Genomic DNA, 22,482 nt, shown 5'->3' with positions numbered 1-22,482 from the left:
GGTCCGCCAAAAGATGACCTAAACCAGGCAAGTGTTTATACAATCGTCACTTATTTAAGTAGATTTTTAATGCGCTTGTGAAACTGTGATATCAGTTCTTGCTTTTCTCTTTAAATAACGTAAAAATGGATCGGTTGGCTAAACCAAAGAGGAGTCAAAATAAAAGATCAAGCGTCAACTGAAAGCAGCTAAAATCCACAGATCTATTAGTTTTGTAATGTACTAGTTTTTGTTCATGTGTAAAATCCCTGTAATTTCTGTGATTTTGGACATTTTTTCAGTATTTTATTGTTACAATAGTTACAACCATAGACTTCATATACCCACCACCTCAGTTTTAAACTATTGGCTCTTTGGAATGACATTAAGTGGGACCTAGGCTGTTATACTATGTTTAATTTATAGTATGTTTAATTGCATTTATTTCACATGTGCAGTTTCTTGTTCATATTAAGCTGCAACTCATTTCACATTTACTTTTTCAAATGAAATAAAAGTCATATAATAATTTCTGAACATAGCATTGCATTTGTTTTTAAAAAATTAGTTTTTGACTTGAAAAAGTTGCATATTAAACTTAAACTTAGCTTATCCTTCCTGTTTTGTTGTTTTTTAGTGGCGTGTTAGAGTGGGATTCTGTTAGGTGGTCCTCAGAAAAAAATGGAAGATAAAGTGGTCCTTGGGCTGAAAAAGTTTGAGAAACACTGCTTTAACCCAATGCAGGGTTTCTAAATTGATGCTTATATATTTTAGTCAAGGAACCTAATGTCAAGTAACACTTATCTAAACACTGTAACACTTATCTAAATATGACATAACAAATAACTGATTTAATGATTTTAAACAGATTCATTGTCAGTGTAGCTTTGACATACAGCTCTGCGATAAGTTATTAACATCATTTACAAGTTCCTGTTATTTAAAAGTGCTCACTTTGTTTGACGTCTTTGTTGAAAACTGTAGCGGGACAGGCTGCATGCATCTCTGTCGGCATCCTCTCTGACTCGGGGTGTGGGAGGCGGATGGAGGGGACAAGGGCGCTTGGCAATCGTTAGCTGAGCTGCTGGCTAACAACACTGATGTTGATTACTATCGTTAGCTTGAACTGCTAGCTAAAACGGGGATTTAGCATTGCGAGTTTGTTTGTAAATCTGGAAATAAAAGTTGCAGTAGCTCGCTTCATCTTTCCTATAGACCCTTTTACAGTTGGTAAACATTGTGACGTATTTGTGTGGGCGGGGTTTTAGCTGGAGGCAAAAAGAGCCGCAGAGGAAATATGTTGACAAGCTTAAGATAGCACGTTTTAGGAGGGATTTATCAAACACGGATGCCGAAGCAGTTTTGGAAGTGTCCGAATATGTACAGTCACTGATTCTGCGGGACCGTGACAGGTATTTTTGTAAATTAAATCTTGCGATTTTAACCAGGTTTTAGATATTTCCTAGACAACATATGAATTACTTTCAGGTGGTTTGGGTAATTTTGTCTAGGCTTGTCTTATGTAACCTATCGCTGGGCTAACTATGATTAGCAATGTGGATTATTTTAAGAGACTATTCAAACGATGGCATACACATCTATCGCTGTATGTTTGTTCTACCCAGTCTCACAAAGTTTCGTGATATAGTCACGTATTTTTTTGATTCTTTTTTCGTGCTATTATCACGAAATTTCGTGTTTTTTCGTAGTCGTATAACGAATTCCTGTTTTCGTTGTGATTATCACGTATTGGTTACTCGACTGTTTTTTTCCTATTTTTAAACCATTGTCGCTTCGGTTTAGGGTTAGATTTGGTGCTTGCATTACAATGTCACTTAATATATTGATCTACATTATTTTTTCCTGATTTATTTTTTTTATATGTCGCCTGGCGTTAGGGTTAGAGTTGGGTTTGGTTAGGGATGTCATTTTATGTAAATCTAACCCTAAACCGAAGCGACAATGGTAAGAAAATAGGACAAAACAGTCGAGTAACCAATACGCGACAATCACACGAAAACAGGAATTCGCCACACGACTACGAAAAAACACGAAATCTCGTGATAATAGCACGAAAAAAAGAATCAAAAAAATACGTGACTATATAACAAAATTTCGTGAGACTGGGCTGGTTTGTTTAACATTTAAGCTAAACAATAGCGCGGTTGCCAACTTTTCACCTATAAAACAGAAACTTGCTGATTTGTACTAGCTAAAACCAACACAACAGTACATATGCATAGATTATTTTACCTGATATGAAGTGTGCACTGCAAACACGAGCATTATTTATGATCGTCTACGTCTAGTCTGTACGCCATATTTGCATTCAACCACAATTGTCTTCTTGATTTCTGTGAAGAAAATGTCTGCCGGGATCCGGTAAAACTTATTTTTGAACCAAAAGTGCTGTTCCTTCTAATCCGGCAGCCAAAAACACAACAAGATGGCATTTTAAAGTCAAAAACTCAAACTTTTAGCGCGCCGGCTATGAGTTCCTACTTATTTTTTGCCTCCAGCTAGAGCGGTGACGCAACAGTGACGTGGGCAATAAAGGGGTCTATTAGTGATGGCACTTGTGTACAAGGTTAGTGATTGACAGTTCTCTAATCCAATTGCGTTGGGCATTGTCAGATTGACGGCAACCTAGCCCAATGGCGTTTAGGCGGAATCCGGTTGCCCTCGGTCCTCCTTATGGCATAAGTAACTTATTTTACTGAGTGTTTTTAAGGTATATTTGTGTTTAGTTTCAAATAATGCGATTGGATTAGGTACAAGAGAAGTGGAAATACACAATATACCTGCGTATACACTGCACTAAATCACTGTTTAGAAGGTGGGTATAAGCAAATCCGACTGAAAAAGAAGTGGGGTATACGCCGTATACCGGTGTATACCCTGGACTACAGCACTGCTTATTTCTAGTGAGAAATTTGTATTCCAGTTTTCAATATGTATTGGTAATTAAAAAGACACTATCTGTTTATATTTCAAACAGAATTCCATTACGCAGGCTATAAAAGCTGTCTGAATGTGTTTCCCGGAGCTGCCTTCATGCCGCCGAAGTCATTGCCTCTGGCAGCGCAGCAACACCTCGGCCTTTTGGTTTCATGCCCAGCTTACATTTCCGGTCTGACACATTGCAGGCTTAAGAATAGAAGTCAATAGAACAAAAAGACTAGTGTGACCGGCCCTTTAGTTTTAGCCGGTTGTTATTCGGAATAACATACCATGGAATGTTGTGAATGGCCAATCAGAATCAAGCATTTTAGAACGCTAATAAATGCTGTTAAAGGTGGTGTGTGTACATAGTTCTCTTTAAGACGTTTAAAAGACCACATATTTCATTGTTAAAAAACAATGTTTTTTGTGTATTTGGTATAATACAATGTGGTTGCATGGTTTATGGTTTAAAAACAAATTATTTTCCACATACCATACATTTTTGTAGCACCCTGTTTGGCCAGCTAATCTGTACATTGTGATTGGCCTGAATACCTCTGACGTCAGCCGGAAATGTGACACTTATTACTATGTTTGAAAGATTCGTTCACAACACAATGCTAACAAAAGTTACTTACAGGCTGTGAGTCCAATCGGGAGGAATTATGATAATGTCGGTCTTGTCTACATCACCAATCCCAGGAAGTAAACTGTTACCTACAATCTGTGTGTTTGTTCAAGTCCAAGAAAAGAGATTTACGTTGGAGACAATAACTCACGTCATTGTTGCTACAATCCATAAGCCATTTCCTGAGTTCCCTGTGTCCCGTAGGTCAGCTGAAATGGTTGCCTCAGAGCTTCCTAGACCCTCTGCCCTGGCCAAGTATTGTTGAATTTAATGTGTTCCAGTGTTCTCTTGTCCTTGTTTCCTACCAATGTGGATTATCTTATTTAATAAACCTACCTGTGTTTGGATTTGCGGCCTGCCTCCGTCATTATACATAGATTATGATTAAAACAAAATACTGTCCATACTTTATACTTTAGGCCCTGGTCCCAAATTACACTCTTGATTTACAGTTATGTGGCTTTCATGTCCCTGTGAAGTGTCCCCTTTTTTAATTTTAAGTTTGTAGGGGGTGCTCTATGAGCGCGTCCTATGTGCCTCCCCTTCTTCTGCCCTCATGCCATGGTTACCACATTCTAGCTGGCACTGTAAATGCTATATAAGTTCATGAGCATTTCTTACAGGATCTGCAGCTGGTGTGGATAGAAGATTGATGTCTGACACATTCACCATAGGAAGAAGACACATTTGTGTCTAAGGTCTGTTGTTAGTCTTAAAGCTTTTAAAAATTGAATTCAAATCTAAGAATCAACTTTGTGAGTGTTTTGAGTTTTATGAGTTTAATTGGTGTTTTTCTCTTTCAGCTTATGGCGGAGGCCAAGTGGCACAATCACAGAGGTGTCTTTTCTGTACCAGCAAATCTTTAAGATAGACTTTGATGCTGCATTCACACTAGAATTTCATTGGCTGTGCTTATACCCCTGTTCTTCATCTTTGTAACTGTGTCATGCTCTTTGCTTTAAGAAGCAAGTCTGTCTTTTATGAAACTCCACGCTACATTCTGTTTGGTCACATGCTTATAAATGATTCTGTACTTTTGTCTGTTACAACCATCATGTATATTTTGGCTTCTATTCCAATAGAAATCACCAAAGCCTTGTGTGCTCTTTTTGTTTTTATCTCCCACTGCACTTTCCGTAACTCTCCTTTGACACTCGCAGTGATGTCTCTGGAGCGGTATGTGGCTATCCGCTTCCCTTTAAGACACTGCAACATTGCCACACCAAAAAGGACCAACATCATTTTGGGATTCATATGGATCCTTAGCTCTCTAAATATCGCTATGGATATAATTTTAGGCTTAATTGTCAACCCCAGTAGCTTATCAGATAATATATTTTGCACGTACGAGAAACTGTTTGTAGCGAAATGGCAGATGGATAAAGCTCAAGGGTTAGATATTTTTTATTTGGTGTCTGTTGGAGTAATTATTATTTTTACTTATATAAGCATTATGATCACAGCCAGGTCTGTTACATCTGATAAAGATTCTGCTAAGAAAGCCCTCAGGACAGTGCTATTGCACCTGATTCAACTTTGCCTGTGTCTCACCTCTTTTCTATATGCCACAATAGAGAGAACACTGTACATGATGTCAGGTAAAAGTCCTCCTTTCTTTTTAACCCTCAGATATCTGAATTATATTACGGTTCTTATTCTGCCACGCTGCTTGAGTCCTTTGATCTACGGTCTGAGAGACGAGGCCTTGTTGCCTTTATTCAAATATTACTTCTGTTATCATTCAGGTAGAGCAAGACCCCGTGTTAATGTACATTAACTGATCTGGAGAGGTGTTATAATATCAAAAAAATAATCAGTCTAGATGTGTAAGAAAGGCCTGCATTCTTTTTCAAAAATGCTGTAAAGGTTTGTACCTTTGCTACTCACTGGTTCTGTTTTTATGTTAATGAACTGTCCCAAAGCAACTCTAAACTATGTTCTGAAAGGATAATGCTGTGTAGTCTTTTTTAGGTTAATATATTAGCAGTTGTATAGCTAAGGCTACTTTGCAGTAAATCTACGTTAGCTATTCACATGCTATAAGCTGATGTCAATACCACTAATGTTGGTCTGTCATTTTGTGATTAATTTAGATAAAAATCAAATCATTGTTCGAAAATAAATAAATTATAAGACTACCTGTTCAGTAAATCAACTATGACAGTTTAGTAAAAGCTTATGTTTTATTGTCTGTTTTTGGGAATGGGAGATAAAGACTGACCTCTTTACTGTGGGCAATAAAAAAAAACTCATGTTTTTAAAGTATTTATGTTTTTTAGGGAAACTTTGCCCGCTGGCGTTTGCATACAACGACCCTGCCGGTTTTAAATGTTAAATCGCATTCTGCAATAGATGGAATTTAGTAACACAGTTACTTCTGTGCTATTTCATGAATGGCCTTGGATAGTAAATACAAGTTACTTTAAACTCTGTAAATTTTCACACACTAGTTTTCACACTTCAACAGTGCCTTTCCCAGCAGCCGTGTGTTGTCTTCTTATTAGTGTTTTAGTGTTTGCATTATTCCTTTGAATGTAGATTTGCACATGAGGAAATTTGTTTATTTGACAAATCAGTTACTTGCTCTGAACAAATCGCACGCGGTATGATTCCCTATCTACCTGACGAGGGTGAGGAGGCCGTATTGCGGCTGCAGAGCCGGCGCTAAGCTAAAGGCTAAGTGAAGCCTTTCAGCTAGCGAAATGGAGATATAAGCCTTCAGTACCTCCTGTGATCATGGGGAATGTGAACTCCCTACCAAACAAGATCGACGAACTTGCTGGGCTGGTAAAAAATCAAGATCTATAGAGAGTAAAGTTTGTTGTGCTTTTGTGAAATGTGGCTCACGACTAACATACCGGATGCTAACGTTTAGCTACCTGGATTTCAAAACAGTTAGGGCGGATAGAGACACTAAAGCCAGCGGAAAGGAGAAAGAAGGACTCGCCTTATACATGAACACAAGATGGTATAATCTGGGACATGTGAGCATTAAAATCTCCAGCTGCTACAGGGAAGGAATTGAACTTCTGGCAGTAAGTTTGCATCCCTATTACTTGCCCAGAGAGTCTGAACTCACAATTGTGGTCAATGTTTACATCCCCAGCGTGCCGACGCGAAAGTAGCATGTAACGTCATCCATTTCGCTGTTGCTAAATTACAAACACAGCACCCTAAAGCGCTTGTGTTTAATCTTTGGGTATTGACACATGACTCTGGACACAACATTATATGCTTTTCACACAGTATGTGGACTGTAACACCATGGTGGAAAGAGATTATTGACCCCTACAGTGCCACCCCACTGCCTGCACTGGGAAAAGCAGACCACAAATTACCTCATTACAAGCCAAAAGTGATGAGGTTACCTATAACCACACACTCTTTTAGGAAGTGGTCTCCAGAGACGGAGCAGGCTCGGAGAGACTCCTTTGATACTACAGATTAGGATGTACTGCAGGGGTTGCACAGTGGGATCATTGAGGAGGTTATTGAATGCACTACTGATTAGATTGTTACATCTGGCCGGACGTCAGATGGAGGTCTTGTCATCTGGGTCATTGTCAGCGTCACACTGTGACCCTAGATTGCATTTTAACACCAGGGGCCCTATCTTGCACCCAGCGCAATTGACTTTGTCAGTGACGCATGTATCATTTCGTATTTTGCACTGGCGCACAGCGGGTTTTTCCCTCCACAGACGCACGTCGGCAAACTAGGGAATGAACTTGCGCTCCCTGGGCGGTTCAGCGCAAAAAAGGAGGCGTGCTCCGGCGCAAACCATCTCTTATGCTATTTGTGCAGTTTCAAAAAACAATTGCGCTACTAACCAAAAAAAACTAGTCTAAAGTCAGTGGCGCGTTGCGCGTGGTTCATTATGCTATTTTAAGGGCGCATGCTTGACCATAATGTATAACGTGCACAACGCGCATTGCTTATCTAATCTACACAGATGCAACAGTTATTTTTGCAAATCATACATTTTTACAATAAAAAATATAAGATAAGGGAAATCATCATAAATTGTTACAATAAAAAATATTAATACATGAGATAAGGGAAATCATAATGGTGAGCATTGTGGTGATAGTTTTTTATTTATTTTGTGTGGCAGCGTTAAACAATTATCATGCAAATAACGATTAAAATATTTTCATAAGTTTGTTGTGTGACTGTATTACGTTTATTTTATGTAAATAATAATTAAAATGTTTTCATAAGAAACCTTTATGTATGAACTTGATTTGTAAGTGTACTTTGGGGTTGGACCTTGCGTTTCTTGTGTCCCGATTTCAAAGCCCCCAAACCCCTTCAGCTGTGAGGGGTGGACGCAGCGATGTCCTCCTGTGTGCCCGGCGTGCCCGATTTATGCTGGCAAGCTTGGGATCCCCCCGTCTCCTGACATCATTTTAGTGCTTGGCGCAGCTGATGAGACAATTGCGGATATTTCCTCTCTGTTTAACCGACGCTGATTCGGGCGGGTTTCTCCCATCCTCATACAAAACAACTTCTCTGTCTTTGACTGCTCTTACAAGAACGTCGGTCTCCTCGGCTGTGAACCGCTCCTGGCGTGCGCCCTGGTAAATCCGTCATAATAATAGCAACCCGCCATGGAACTTGCGCCCTTGCATTTAAAGGGAATGTTGGATAGCGTTCTGATTGGTTTATTTGACGTTACGCCCCAAACCACACCTATGAATAATGAACCTACTTCAGACCAACCCCTTATTGATTTGCGCCCGGCGCAAGACTTATTTCTCCCGCCGTGAAAATAGCAACAGCGCCCAAGATCCGCCCACAAAGTCACTTGCGCTCTGCGCTTCGCACTTGCGGTTTCAGATCGTTAAAATAGGGCCCCAGGTCACCAACAAGGTCTGCTCATAACGCTTTCATCAGAGATCTTAATCTCCTTATAACACACAACTTCCAGAACTATTGACTCTCTCTGACTGTCTTTTACTGCAACAATCTAATTAAATTCACACTTAAAAGCAAGCTTCAAAAGAATTCCAGAGAAAATTGAGATCTAAGGTTTCAAGTGACAATGGCCAGAGACCATTGAGGTGGACCTCATTCTCTAGTTTAAAGATCACAAGCCATTAAAATGTATATATTATATATTCCTGTAATGCATGTAATGTAATAAATACATATTTCCTTTCCTGATCAATGATATGCTTCATGTTACCATAAATGATATCAAGCTCATTTAATATTAATCCAAGTTATTATTGAAACAAAATCTCTGCATTAAACAAGCCTATGCAGATTATGTCCTGTCAAGAACCAAGACTTGTCCTCCCGCTCGATCGACAGCTTCTCACATTGGTCATTTTAACTTCAATGGGGGATAGACTTATCTCAGGTTATGAGGCCTGCATTTCAATTCATAATTGCTTACAATATGCTCACAGTATGTATGTTGCTCAACAGCGAGACACGCAGACGCGGCTCACAGCCGAGGTCTCAGTGAGGACCTGTCCTCCCTTGGGACAGTTTTTCTCAGGCACTCTTCACTTGGACAAACTTAGACCATCTCCACAGATTAATCCGGTCAACGAAATAACGGTAGGAACAAACCACGCAACAGAAAACTTCAAGGACATGACCACGAACCCAGCAGAACTCTCTTTCTCATACTTTTACATGCACATGCAGCTGGACGCGTACACGCGCCCTCACAAAAGTTAACGCAAGTATCGTTTATTCATTCGCTGTGCTAAGATATTACCCTTTTAATTAATGCGATTCTCAGAGGGTTCTGATGGTTTGTCGCTACAACATCAACTTTTGTATGAATGCTGTTGTTCCAGTGAGAACTGTACGCTGCTATGCTAACAACAGGCCCTGGATTATAAGTAGCATCAAGGGTCTTCTGAATCAGAAGAAGAGGGCCTGTAGAGATGCGACCAGCAGGAGTGCAAATGTGTGCAGAGGAAACTCTGAGTACAGATTAGGTAAGCAAAAGAGCAATATAGAAGGAATCTGGAGAAAAAAATTGAAGAACAACAGCATGATGGAGGTATGGGACGGTATGAAAATAATCACTGGATGCAGCTCAAAGAGGGGGTGATACTATTGAAGGAGATATGGTAGAGCGAACCAGCTGAACAGCTTTTTTAATAAGTTTGACCATCCCAACTCATCCATATCTCAAAATGCGCAACCCTCTCCGATCTTTTTTCCAGATGGAGTTATCTCCAAGACTGCTGAAGGACTGCCCTCGGGAGCTGGGAGACCCTCTACAGCGCATCTTCAACTTGAGCTTGAAACAGGAGAGGGTCCCTCAGCTATGGGAAAACATCCTGTATCATCCCAGTTCCAAAGAAACCACACCCTGGAGGATTGAATGACTTTAGGCCAGATTACCCTGACTTCACATGTAATGAAAACTATGGAGCAGGGTACTGTTACACCACATGAGGCCACAGGTCCACCACTCCCTTGACCCTCTACAGTTTGCATATCAGGAGAAGGTGGGAGTGGAAGACGCTATTGTTTTCATGCTACATCAATCCGTCACCCATCTGGGACAGGGGCAGCGGGGCTGTAAGAATTACTTTTTTGGATTTCTACTTTTAACACCATTCAACCACTGCTTTTCAGAGGTAAGCTGATAAAGATGGGGAGTTGGCTTACAGCTGGTGACATGGATCACGGACTACTTGACAGGCAGACCTCAGTATGTTTGACTAGGGAAGTGGTTTCCAACGGGGTTGTGAGATTATTTTCACATTTTTTAATGATTAGAAATAGCATATTTTTTAAATCATAATTGTAACAACAGATAAAAAATAGTAGTTTGGTTAAAAATAAAATGCCATCAGCCTTTTGATTTGCATTACCCTCAATCGTGACCCCTGGGTGATGACAACATCATTTGCAGCAAATCAGTTTACATAACCATGTTAAACATTCCGACATGTGCGCGTAGGTAATTTTTTATATTTTAAAGATATGCTATTATTTTTGTTGAAATTAAACGTTGGTTAATATCGACCAAAGACAACGCAGGAAAGCCAGTAGACAGGCCAGTGGAAGAAAGAGAAGCAGCACCACTGTCAGAAAGGCCAGCTTTACAATTACAGTCCACAGATGTATCAAACTCCAATACAAGCCAATCTGCTTGTATTTGTCAGATACAGTTTGCTTAGTTTGTGTGCACCATTGCAACACAACTGTAAGTAGAATGGACTTGCTGTGCACCATGCATTGTGCCAACCCATCTCATTAGGTGAGAGTAATGTTGAAATGAAAGTAAACATGTAAATTAATACAAAAGAATGCTATTGCAGTTAGACTGTTGTGTTCTTTTATGTTGTCATTATGGTTGTGTTTGCATATGCCTGTTAGTGTGGACTGTTGCCCACAATGTTTGTATACTTAAACGCCTCTAAAGATTGTGAGTCACGAATTGGGTGGGTACCGTTATTTCAGGGGTCGTGGCTAAAAAGTTTGGGAAGCATTGGACTAGGGCACTGCAGGTCTGAAACGTTGGTGAGCAGCACAGGGAGCACTACAAGGGACCGTGCTGTCTCCATTCCTCTTCATTCTGTATAGACTTTCAATATAACTCTGGAGTCATGCCGCGTGCAGAATTTTGCAGACTTCACTGCCAACATGGATGCTCTGTGCAGGAAAGAACAGCGCGTTTGTACTTACTCAGAAGGCTGGCTTCCTTTAACATCTGTAAAAACCTACCACATATGTTCTATCAGTCTGTGGTGGTGAGTTTTCATTTTCTATATAGTGCTGTGCTGGAGGGGTGTAACATCAAGAAAAAGGATGCATCACGTTTGGACAAGCTGGTAAGGTAGGTGGGCTCTGTCTTGGGCACAGAGCTTGACAGCCTAATAACTGTGGCAGAATGATGGTTTTAAAGGGCTCTAAACGATCCCAAGCGAGGCATAAGGGTCTTATCTAGCGAAACGATATCTAACAAAAAATATGCACTTTTAAACCACAACTTCTCGTCTATCTCGGGTCATGTGACGCACCAAGCGCAATCTTCAGCGCAAAGATTCTGTTAGTTCTAAGTTTATAATGCAGGACGCAGTGTGGTGTAATTTGCCTGTTGAATTAGCGCTTTAAATCTGAACAGCGTGAAACAGCCGTCCAAGTTCAGAAATATAGATGAGATAACATGTCACACTGTTCTAAAATAACATTCTGAAAGAAAGACAAACATGTCTATAAGATTTACCTGTTTTATGGTGCATTTCTGTCGGTCGCTTCTGCTGCTTCCTGAGTGGACATTTATTCAGTTATTTATTTTGGTCAGCTGGCGAAACTGAGCCACGCCAGTGGGATATGTAAGGTTTTGTAAATTTTACGTTTTTAGAATAAATAGCTTGTGGTTAAACATTATTTGGTAGACCCCCTGCAGTTCTGTCCGGACCCCAGTTGAAAACCCATGTTATATGTGAACATCTCCTTTGGCTTTACTGCACGTGCAGACCTCTGCAGAGTGATGTCTTCCCCCATTGATTGCTGTGCAACCGGCTCCACCCCCAGGTCTGTATCCTCATGACTTCTTCCAGCTAGACAGTCATCTAATTGTTCCTGAGGTTCCTGAGATGGCAACAGGTCAGCCAGTGCTTGCACTGGTTTTGGTGTAACAACCCGAGCTGGAATATGTTATTCTCAAATTTGCCGCCCTGATCATGGAGAAGCTTTTGTGGATACCCAAAGCGCGATATAAAATCATAGAAAATCTTTTCAGTTGCTGATTTTCAGGATTTGTTCCGTGTTGGGTAGGCCTGGGCAAAACAAGTAAAGTGATCTACTCGTAGATATACTCGTAGCCACCCTTACAGATGCAGGTAATCAACAAATGGTACACTCATTGTAGTTGAGTACATGGGCACTGGTGGATGACATCATCTTCTACATCACGCTGCAGGAAAGCCCAATAAAATCTGTGCCTTGCCAGGTGGGTAACTTTGTCAGTGCCGACATGCCCCATGTCATCATGAAGGTGTTTAAGCCAAAGAGATTTTAGCAAATCAGGGGAGAACTAGCTGTCTGTGTTTGTCCGGTCTGTCTGTATAAAATTACCTGGTCAAGTCGAATTTGTTCCATCGTGTGGTAGGTCGCATTTGTCACTTGTATTTGTCATTGGTGTTCCATCCTTTCTTTTTCAATGCAATTACGTCACAGATCGAAGCAATTCCTTTTTGGGGAGCTTGAATGTCTTTTTGGAGGGAACAAGGGTGGACTGGCCGGAAGCATAGTATCATCACTGGAGCCCCAGCTTAAGGGCTGCATCCCACGGTACTTCTCTTTCTTTGTGGGCTTTATTTCCCTGCCATATGGCAGACACAACATCTGGAGGTAAAACCTCAGAGTACTCTTTGATGTGGTCCTGAAGCTTCACTGGGAACCGTGATAGAGTGTCAGCGTCAGTGTTTGTCTTGCCTTGTCTATATTTTATGGTGAAGTGCCAATCGGGCAATTCATCCACCCAACGATGCCCAACAGCACTCAACTTGGTGGTACTTAGGATATATAGTAGGTAAGTATTATCTGTGAATACGGTGAACGTGGGGGCGTAGTAAAGGTAATCTCGAAATTTATCGCAAATGGCTCACTTTAAGGCAAGGAACTCAAGCTGGTCAGAATGGAGGTGGTAATTCTTCTCAGCAAGTGTGAGTGTCCTTGAGTCATAAGACAATAACATGTAGTTTACCCCATTGTTCCTGATAGAGTACAGCCCACAGACCTTCATTGGATACGTCGGTGTGAAGGACAAATGTTAAATTAAAGTCTGGGTATACCAAGATAGGAAAGGTGGTCAACATGTCGACAAGGCGAGCAACCACAGCACAGTGTTCAGGACTCCACTGGACTGGTGTCTTGGATGGCAGCTGACCCTTTTTTATACTTTGGCCGAGTTTTGACAGGTTTCTCTTGACTCATCAGGACTTCCTTGAAGCTTAAACAGTGGCTGGTCTATTCTGAAAAAAAAACCTGAATAAAGGACCGATAGTAACCCAAAAATCCTAAAGAGCTCTGACTTCTCCAACATTCTTTGGTTCCCGCTCCTTCATTGCAGCACTGCTTCCAAGTCTTTTGGATCGACTTGAATGTCTTTACTTGTAACTAGATGCCCAACATACCTAACTTGTCGTTTAAATATTCACACTTCTTTGGGTCGTAATTTCACACCATGCTACCGTAAGTGGCAAAATACTGTCTTCAAATCTTTAACGTGGTCCTGAAAGGATTTGGAAAAGCAGAGAACATTGTCTAAGGAGGGAAAACAGCATTCATCCCTCAGACCACTCAACACACCTTCCATACACATTTGGAAAGCCGCCGGTGCATTGGAAAGGCCAAAAGGAAGACGGATCCACTCATACAATCCCCAAGGCATGCTAAAAGCTGTTAGAGTTCTCCTCAACAAAGCACTGGTGATATGCACTGCCTTGGTTAAGTATGGAAAACCATGAGTAACCTCCAGGCTATCTATTAGATCCTGAATACCTGGAAAGGGGTGACAGTCAGGAATAGTTTTGCTGTTTAGTCCACTAAAATCAACAGAAAGGCGTAGGCTCATATGTTTTATTTCTTACCCAGACCACAGGAGAGGAATAAGGTGGATACAGACTTCCTAATCCATCCATGATTTAGCAGCTTTTAAACACGTTCCTTAACTTCTCTATACATGGGCTGTAGGACTTTTGAACTGGTGTATTATCTTTTATGTAGATTTTTAGTTGTAAGTCAGAAGTGCAACTAATATCTGTGTTGTCTTTGGCAAATGTCAGATTAGAGCAGTGCTTCTCAATTATTTTCTGTCACGCCCCCCCCTAGGAAGAGGTAAACATTTCGCGCCCCCCAACTCTCCGCCACGACTGTAAATAGTATAATTTGGTCTATAAAATTACACATCTGCAAAACATTGTATCCTTATTAACATTGAGAAAACACAAAAAGAAAACACAAAAAAAGAAATATCGATCAACTTACAACAAAGAATAACTTTATTAACAGTTGTTTTTTAGTCTGTAACAGAAAATACTTAAAATGCATCAATTTGCCTGAAATAAAAAAATCTATCCTTATTTGAAGTATAATATTTTTTGACCATTTGAAACTGAAAAATTAAATATAATCAATAAATAATAATAAAAAACACAAGCGGCATATCAGCGTGATTGGGGTGTAATGTCTTTAAAAATCACTTCCTGAAAAAGTATTTTCCCTGGGGTCTCGCGCGCCCCCCTGGTGTCGCTTCGAGCCCCCCCTGGGGGTCCCGCCCCCACTTCTTGGGAAGCACTGGATTAGAGCGATCTTAACCACATGTGAACACAAAGTTGATTATACAAGAAGTCGTCACACAAAGTGGCTATTTGATTCTTGAGCCTCTAGTGTTGGGAGTTATGAACAGTGTGACAACTTACTCATGTGACAAGTTACCCCACGCTCCCCTTTACATAGCCAAGGGTTAGTAGTTGTTATTTATGACAAAAGATAAGGATAGTAAAATAGAAAATGACATTAACAAGTGAGGTGTTGGCGGAAGAGATGGTTTTTAGCCGATTCTTAAAGATGGCTACAGAGGTCAGCAGATCTTGTCACAACCGGCAGATCATTTCCACACGTCACACAGAACCAGATAAGGTATACAATAGTGTTTTTTTTTCTTTTTGGCAACCCGATTCAGTTTTTCAAGACGGCTGCCGCACCTGGTCGGGTTCCCAAGATGCTGCCACGCCTGAGTTGGTTCGCAAAATGGCTGCCATGCCCAAGTTAGTTTGTAAGATGGCTGCCGCACCTGAGTCAGTTCCCAAGATGGCTGCCATACCCGAGTCAGTTCGCAAGACAAGATGGTGGTTTCTAGGCACAGGAGTCTGTTTTCTAAGTTAGCGGATACTCCATTGGTATCTGTGCAAACGGCTGGTGGGGTCTCAAGTCTAGTGGTCCCAGAGGGGTCAGAGGTATGTCCCCTATTTATGGTGCTTTCTGTGATGGTAATGGCTCTGTGGTGTGTGTGGTCTGCTCTCTGTTCCCCCAAGGTTGCTACAATCCATAAGCCATTTCCTGAGTTCCCTGTGTCCTGTAGGTGAGCTGAAATGGTCACCTTAGAGATCCCTAGACTCTCTGCTCTGGTCAAGATGGCCGTACCTGAGCTCCCTAGACCAGAGGTCCCCCAAACCACCGGGTCGCGACCCAGTACCGGGTCGTGGGACAAGTTGCCACCGGGTCGCAAGAACGTCCCGAATTTTTTTTTTATAATAGCCACGTAATAGCTTAATCGGGTATTTTGTACTTTAAGAGCCGACTTCAAATAACATCGATCATTTCCACTGTTGTACAGAGTCGCGCTCTCTCTTTTTCTTGGTCTCTCTCTCTCTACCAGCGCATCAGCGATCACATTGCTGTCATAAGAGTTTTGAGCATACAGTACTTCTAAAACACAATCGATCAAAGAATTGCAGAGTTATAACTTTATGAATAATTTGCAAATGTACCTCGCAAATCATGTAAATACGCGGAGACGTTCAACTGTGTGACATGGGCATTGCAAATGACTGAAAAATAATTATTTTATTCTTCTTTAAAACAACTTCAGAATTATCCAGCGATCGTGGCACAATGATCATAATAAACTATTAATCATATTTTAACGGCTGTGCTTTTAACGTAGGTTTGAAATGGAACCTAAACTGTCAATCATCATTAAAATCAACGTGAGCCTCTGCGCCCAGCCGCAATTCTTCTGGCATCTCTCCTCCTTCACTGCATTTTTTTTTGTTCTGTTACTTGAACTTGGGGCTCGAGCCCGACCAAGATTCAAGCTGCCTCCGAGAACAGCAAGCCAAGTTCATTTACCATTAATTATTAAGACTAAATGGACAGGTAACTAGTGAAACAATGAAAGTAAAAAAACAATCCGCCAAAATATGGTTTTACACATCTATAGAAAATATACTATAAATAAAGCAATTATTAATTTATTCATATATTATTCATATACATTTCAAAAGGAGAATTTTCAGCACTCTGTTTGAACAGCAACTCAGCGACCCAACACCCCCCACCCACCCCCCGGTCCGCGGATTTTTTTTAAAAGCTGGAACAGTCCGCAGTGTAAAAAAGGTTGGTGACCCCTGCCCTAGACTCTCTTCTATGGCCAAGTATTATTGAATTTAATGTGTTCTAGTGTTCTCTGGTCCTTGTTTCCTATCTATGTGGATTATCTTATTTATTTTAATAAACCTACCAGTGTTTGGATTTGCTGCCTGACTCTGCCATTACACACAGATTATCATTAAGCAAAATACTGTCTATATATCAGTCAAAATCTGAAATTTTGACAATTTTAAAATCTAGTTTGATATTTCAAATTGTTATACTAGACAAAATAACAATGCAATAACAAATAACTCATGTTTAAAATAATTTTTCACTATAGTAGGACTCACCACCTTTCTTTCTCTTTGTCTTTCTGTCATCCATTTAGGCCCTGTCCCAAATTACACACATGATTTACAGTTATGTGGCCTTCATGTGCCTGTGAAATGTACCATTTGTAATTTTAAGTTTGTAGGGGGTGCTCATGAGCGCATCCTATGTGCCTCCCCTTCTTCTGCCCACGTGCCATGGTTACCACATTCTGGCTGCTTCTGTAAATGCTATATAAGTTCATGAGCATTTCTTTACAGGATCTGCAGCTGGCGTGGATAAAAGATTAATGTGACGCATTCACCATAGGAGGAAGACACATTTGTGGTCTAAGGTCTGTTGTTAGTCTTAAAGCTTTTAAAAATGTATTCAAATCTAAAAATCAACTTTGTGAGTGTTATGAGTTTTAATTAGTAGTTTTAATTGTCTTTTTCTCTTTCAGCTTATGGCGGAGGGCCAATGGCACAATCACAGAGGTGTCCTTTTCTTTACCAGCAAATCTTTAAGATAGACTTTGATGCTGGCATTCACACTAGAATTTCATTGGCTGTGCTTATACCCCTGTTCTTCATCTTTGTAAACTGTGTCATGCTCTTTGCTTTAAGAAGCAAGTCTGTCTTTTATGAAACTCCACGCTACATTCTGTTTGGTCACATGCTTATAAATGATTCTGTACTTTTGTCTGTTACAACCATCATGTATATTTTGGGTTCTATCCCAATGCAAATCACAAAAGCCTTGTGTGCTCTTTTTGACCTTTATTGTTTACTGCACTGTTCCGTAACTCTCCTTTGACACTCGCAGTGATGTCTCTGGAGCGGTATGTGGCTATCTGCTTCCCTTTAAGACACTGCAACATTGCCACACCAAGAAGGACCAACATCATTTTGGGATTAATATGGATCCTTAGCTCTCTGAATATTGCTATGGACATAATTTTAGCCTTAATTGTCAACCCTCAGTAGCTTATCAGATAATATATTTTGCACATACGAGAAACTGTTTGTAGCGAAATGGCAGATGGATAAATCTCAAGGGTTGATATTCTTTATTTTGTGTCTGTTGGAGTAATTATTATTTTTACTTACATTAAGATTATGATTACAGCCAGGTCTGTTACATCTGATAAAGATTCTGCTAAGAAAGCCCTCAAGACAGTGCTATTGCACCTAATTCAACTTTGCCTGTGGTCTCACCACTTTTTTATATGCTACAATAGAGAGAACACTATACATGATGTCCGGTAACAATCCTCCTTTCTTTTTTAACCCTCAGATATCTGAATTATATTACTGTTCTTTATTCTGCCACGCTGCTTGAGTCCTTTGATCTATGGTCTGAGAGATGAGGCCCTGTTGCCTTTATTCAAATATTACTTCTGTTATCGTTCAGAGTAGAGCAAGACCACGTGTTAATGTACATTAACTGATCTGGAGAGGTGTTATAATATCAAAAATAATCGGTCTAAATGTGTAAGAATTATGTTGAATTCTGTTGACACTTTTTAAAAATAAAACTACTGATTCTGGAAAAGTCTGAAACCAATGTTTAGTTGGACATAAGATCTATAATCATGTCTGCTTCTCAAGTAGTGCTGGCATTCAGTAAACAAATACTATAAACATTAGCATAAAAATGTGATTACTGGAAAAGCAACTAGTAATGAACAGATTTTCTATAAGTCTATAAGTGTCTTTGGGGTTCAACAACTTATGGTAATATATATATATTCGCTTGGGGTTGAGGTTAGATTTGGGGCTCACTGGTTCTGTTTTTTATGTTAATGAACTGTCTCAGAGCAACTTAAACTATTGTCTGAAAGATAATGTTGTGTAGCCTTTGTTAGCTTACTTTGCAGTTAATCTATGTTAGCTATTCACATGCTATAAGCCTGATGTCAATACCACTAACGTTGGTCTCTCAATTTGTGATTAATTTAGGTAAAATTCAAATGATTGAAAATCTGTAACATTGTTCAATATTAAATAAATTATAAGAATCCCCCCTGTCCAATTAATCAACTATGACCATTTAGTAAAAGCTTATGTTTTATTGTCTGTTTTGGGAATGGGAGATAAAGACTGACCTCCTTACTGTAAGCAATAGAAACTCATTATTCAAATGATATATTTTGTGCTGAACAAACATCCTTTAAGAAAAGTTGTTACACCTTTTATTTATTAGTTTTTTATTTTTGATAAAGAGCTAATTACTTGTTATAGTAAACTTAACAATAAAGTTAAATTTGTTAACATTAGTTAAATGTATAGTTCACCCAAAAATGAAAATTCTGTCATCATTTTCAGGGTCCTTGTGTTATTCTGAATTTCTTTGTTCTGATGAACACAAAAGAAGATATTTTGATATTGATTGTAAACACTGACTTAAATATAATAAAATTCAATAGGTAGTGTCAACTGTGTGTTAACAATCATTTATCAAAATATCTTCTTTTGTCTTCATTAGAATAAAGAAACACGAGGGTGAGAAAATGATAATTTTTTGGTGAACTATCCCTTTAAACTACATTAGTTAGTAGCATGTGTAACATGTGGGACAAGGCAAGCAGAGGAAAAGGCAGGAAATACAAAGTGACTAATACTTTTAACCAAAAAACTAGTGATACAAAACATTAACAGAAAACAGGAAACAGAAATAAACATTACTCTTAACCAGATATCCACATACAACGACTGACAAAATACAATGGAAACATTAAAGCTGCAAGCAGCGATGGTAGGGCCCTCACACGCATACCGCTACCCTGTGGGATTAGTAAAGCAGTGAACCAGGGAGATATGAATTTAAGTTGGTAATATAGGTGGATATTCAAATGAAATATGATGTGCCACACCTCCTGTGTGCAGCAGGTGGCGCTATGACCTGTAACTGATTGTTGTTATATTGATGTGTTTCAGGCCAGGCCTCTTGTTAAACATATGAAGTCTGTGACAGGTTGGACATTGTATGCCTGAGTTACAACAGCTTACTCATGGTGAAACATCAAACTTTGCCAGGCCATCATGGACACACCCTTTAACAAAAATGTAAGATCTCCACAATTTACCATTGTGAAGTCCTTAGTTCAGACTTGACCAAATGTGATGATGATCTGAATAATACATTTCACTGAGCAGTAAATCACTGTTAAAACCTTACATTTCCTGCTGCCAGCAGGTGGCGCTATGACTGTCTATGAATATTGCCATGTTGATGTGTTCAGGCCAGGACACTTATCAAACATGTGAAGCATGAGTCAGATTGGACGTTTTAAGCCTGAGTTAGATCAACTTCTGTTTTATGGCGAAAAGCAGAAATTTAGCAGGCCGCCACAGACACACCCTCTAACGAAAAGTCAAGATCTTCGCAATTTAGCATCGCAAAAGGGCCTTTAGATGACACAGACCAAATATGGTTATAAATCTAATGAAATCTGTAGGAGGAATTTGTTAAAGTACGAAGCCCAGAAATGGCCAAATTTGCACTCAAGCTACAGAGGAAAATTAAAAATGGTCGACTTCCTGTGGGGTTTATAGCTTGGCTGCAAGAGACTTTTTTTGTAGGTCTTGGGGTGATACATGATCCTATCACATTTCGTATTCGTACCTTTTACTGTAGCGGGGGGGCTGCTCTTTTAAGTTTTTGTAGGTGGCGCTATAGAGCCATTTTCCACAGCTCCAGTTCTGAAGCCTATATTAAATTAAAATATTCACCACATTTTAGATGTGTGCAACGTTTCATGACTTTTTCAGCTTGTTTAGGCTGTCAAAAATGGGTATTCATTTAGTGATACTTTGCGAGGCCGCCACGGACACGCCCTTTAATGAAAAGTCAAGGTCGTTGCTATTTATCATCACAAAAGGTCTTGAGATTAGACTGATAAAATATGATGTTGATATGGTTAAATCTCTAAGAGCAGTAAGTCACAGTGTAAAACATGGTATTTCCTGCTGCCTCTAGGAGGCGCTATGATTGTTACTGAATTATGCCATGTTGATGTGTTCAGGCCAAGACCCTTATCAAACATGTGAAGTTGGATTACAACAGCTTTCTGTTTTATGGCGAAACATCACATTTTGACAGGCCACCACGGACATGCCCTTCAACGAAAAGTCAAGTTCTTCGGAATTTATCACCGGGCTTAACATCAGTCTGACCAAATATGATGATGATTTGATAAAATCTCTAAGAGCAGTAAATCACGACCTAAAACATGGCATTTCCTGCTACCTCTAGGTGGCGCTATGACAGAAGCTAAATATTGGCATTGAAATGTGTTCAAGCCAAGACGCTTATCAAACACGTAAAGCGTGGGGCACATTGGACATTGTATGCCTGAGTTATAACAACTTCCTGTTTCATGCGAAAATAGTCACTGTCACGTACATACCCTCTGTACACAAAGTAATCAAGGATACAAGACACACCTGGGAAACAATCAACACGAGGAGCAATGAACAAAATAACTACACAGAACTACAGTTCCCTATCGAGAGAGGTCACTCGACATTTCTTCTGCTGACACTATGGGAACTCCTCCCTCTTCAGTTTCTCTGAAGCTTTAATTGAATGATGCCAGTGTACTGGCCAAAGCCCCCCATGACGGCATATAGGGACGGGACTTCCGCTTTGACTTGCCAGTGTTTTTGTCACAGAGTGACTTTTTGGGGCGGAACTAAAGTTGGTGGAAATTGGTTCCGCACGGACCGTAAAACACAGGCACTTCCGGGAAACTCCCGGAGGGAAATCAGGCTTCATCAGGCACAGGTGTGTTATGTGAGCGTGGCGATTAGGGATTGGACAACGGGGAGAAGAGGAGGAGTATATAAAGAGCTTCAGAAGTTGCAAACGGGGCAGTTTATTCTAGCCAATCTGGTGAGGAGTTGAGTCTCTGGGCGAAGTCAGCGTTGGTAAGGCAGAGGAGATTATTGAGTGGGTGAAGAAGGAGACAAGGACACTAGTGATTGGGCTGAGTATATCACATTTATCACATTGTCATTAATACTCTTTAGTAATATGCTGAAACTTTGAATTAGTTGTCGGTTGAGTCTTAATTTCCACATATGGCCGGGTTGCAATTTTGGCTTTTTCCCATGATCTTAAGAATAGTATGTCATACCAGAACCGTTTGCCACTGTACGTTAGTATTAACCACGGCAGTGGGGCCCTCTGGCCTTAGTCAAACGAGTTTCTGTTTTAAAGATCATATGGGGGGCCCCATACATAGACTCGCCCTGAGCCCACACATTTTCTAAAATCATCAACTATATGTAATACACTTAACCAGCAATAGTTAGCCTGTCCGGAACCGAGCTGACTAAAACCACATCACTGTGTGACACTTGCTTTTCATGTGAATGGGCCCCAACGCTAATAAGATTTTGTTTCTCTCTCCCTGTCCTCGATCCCGAGGACAATGAGACAAACAGATCCAGTTCCGGTAAATGTGAAAGTCGGCACACCTCTGATTCTACTGGCTGTTCTTTAATGTGATGTCCAGCTGATGCCTGACCAATGACCAC

The 22,482-nt window shown here is 40.2% G+C and overlaps 2 pseudogenes; both read left to right on the top strand.

Moving 5' to 3' along the window:
* Nucleotides 1-3,764: 3,764 nt before the first annotated feature.
* LOC129424115 (odorant receptor 131-2-like) lies at nt 3,765-5,710 on the top strand (annotated as a pseudogene).
* A 4,259-nt stretch (nt 5,711-9,969) lies between these two features.
* Nucleotides 9,970-18,414, top strand: LOC129423054 (odorant receptor 131-2-like; annotated as a pseudogene).
* The last annotated feature ends 4,068 nt before the right edge of the window (nt 18,415-22,482 follow it).

The sequence above is a fragment of the Misgurnus anguillicaudatus genome, chromosome 9 (assembly GCF_027580225.2).
Source record: "Misgurnus anguillicaudatus chromosome 9, ASM2758022v2, whole genome shotgun sequence".
NCBI lineage: Eukaryota > Metazoa > Chordata > Actinopteri > Cypriniformes > Cobitidae > Misgurnus > Misgurnus anguillicaudatus.
The sequence above is the reverse complement of the archived record's forward strand: the minus strand, read 5'-3'. Positions and strand labels throughout refer to the sequence as shown.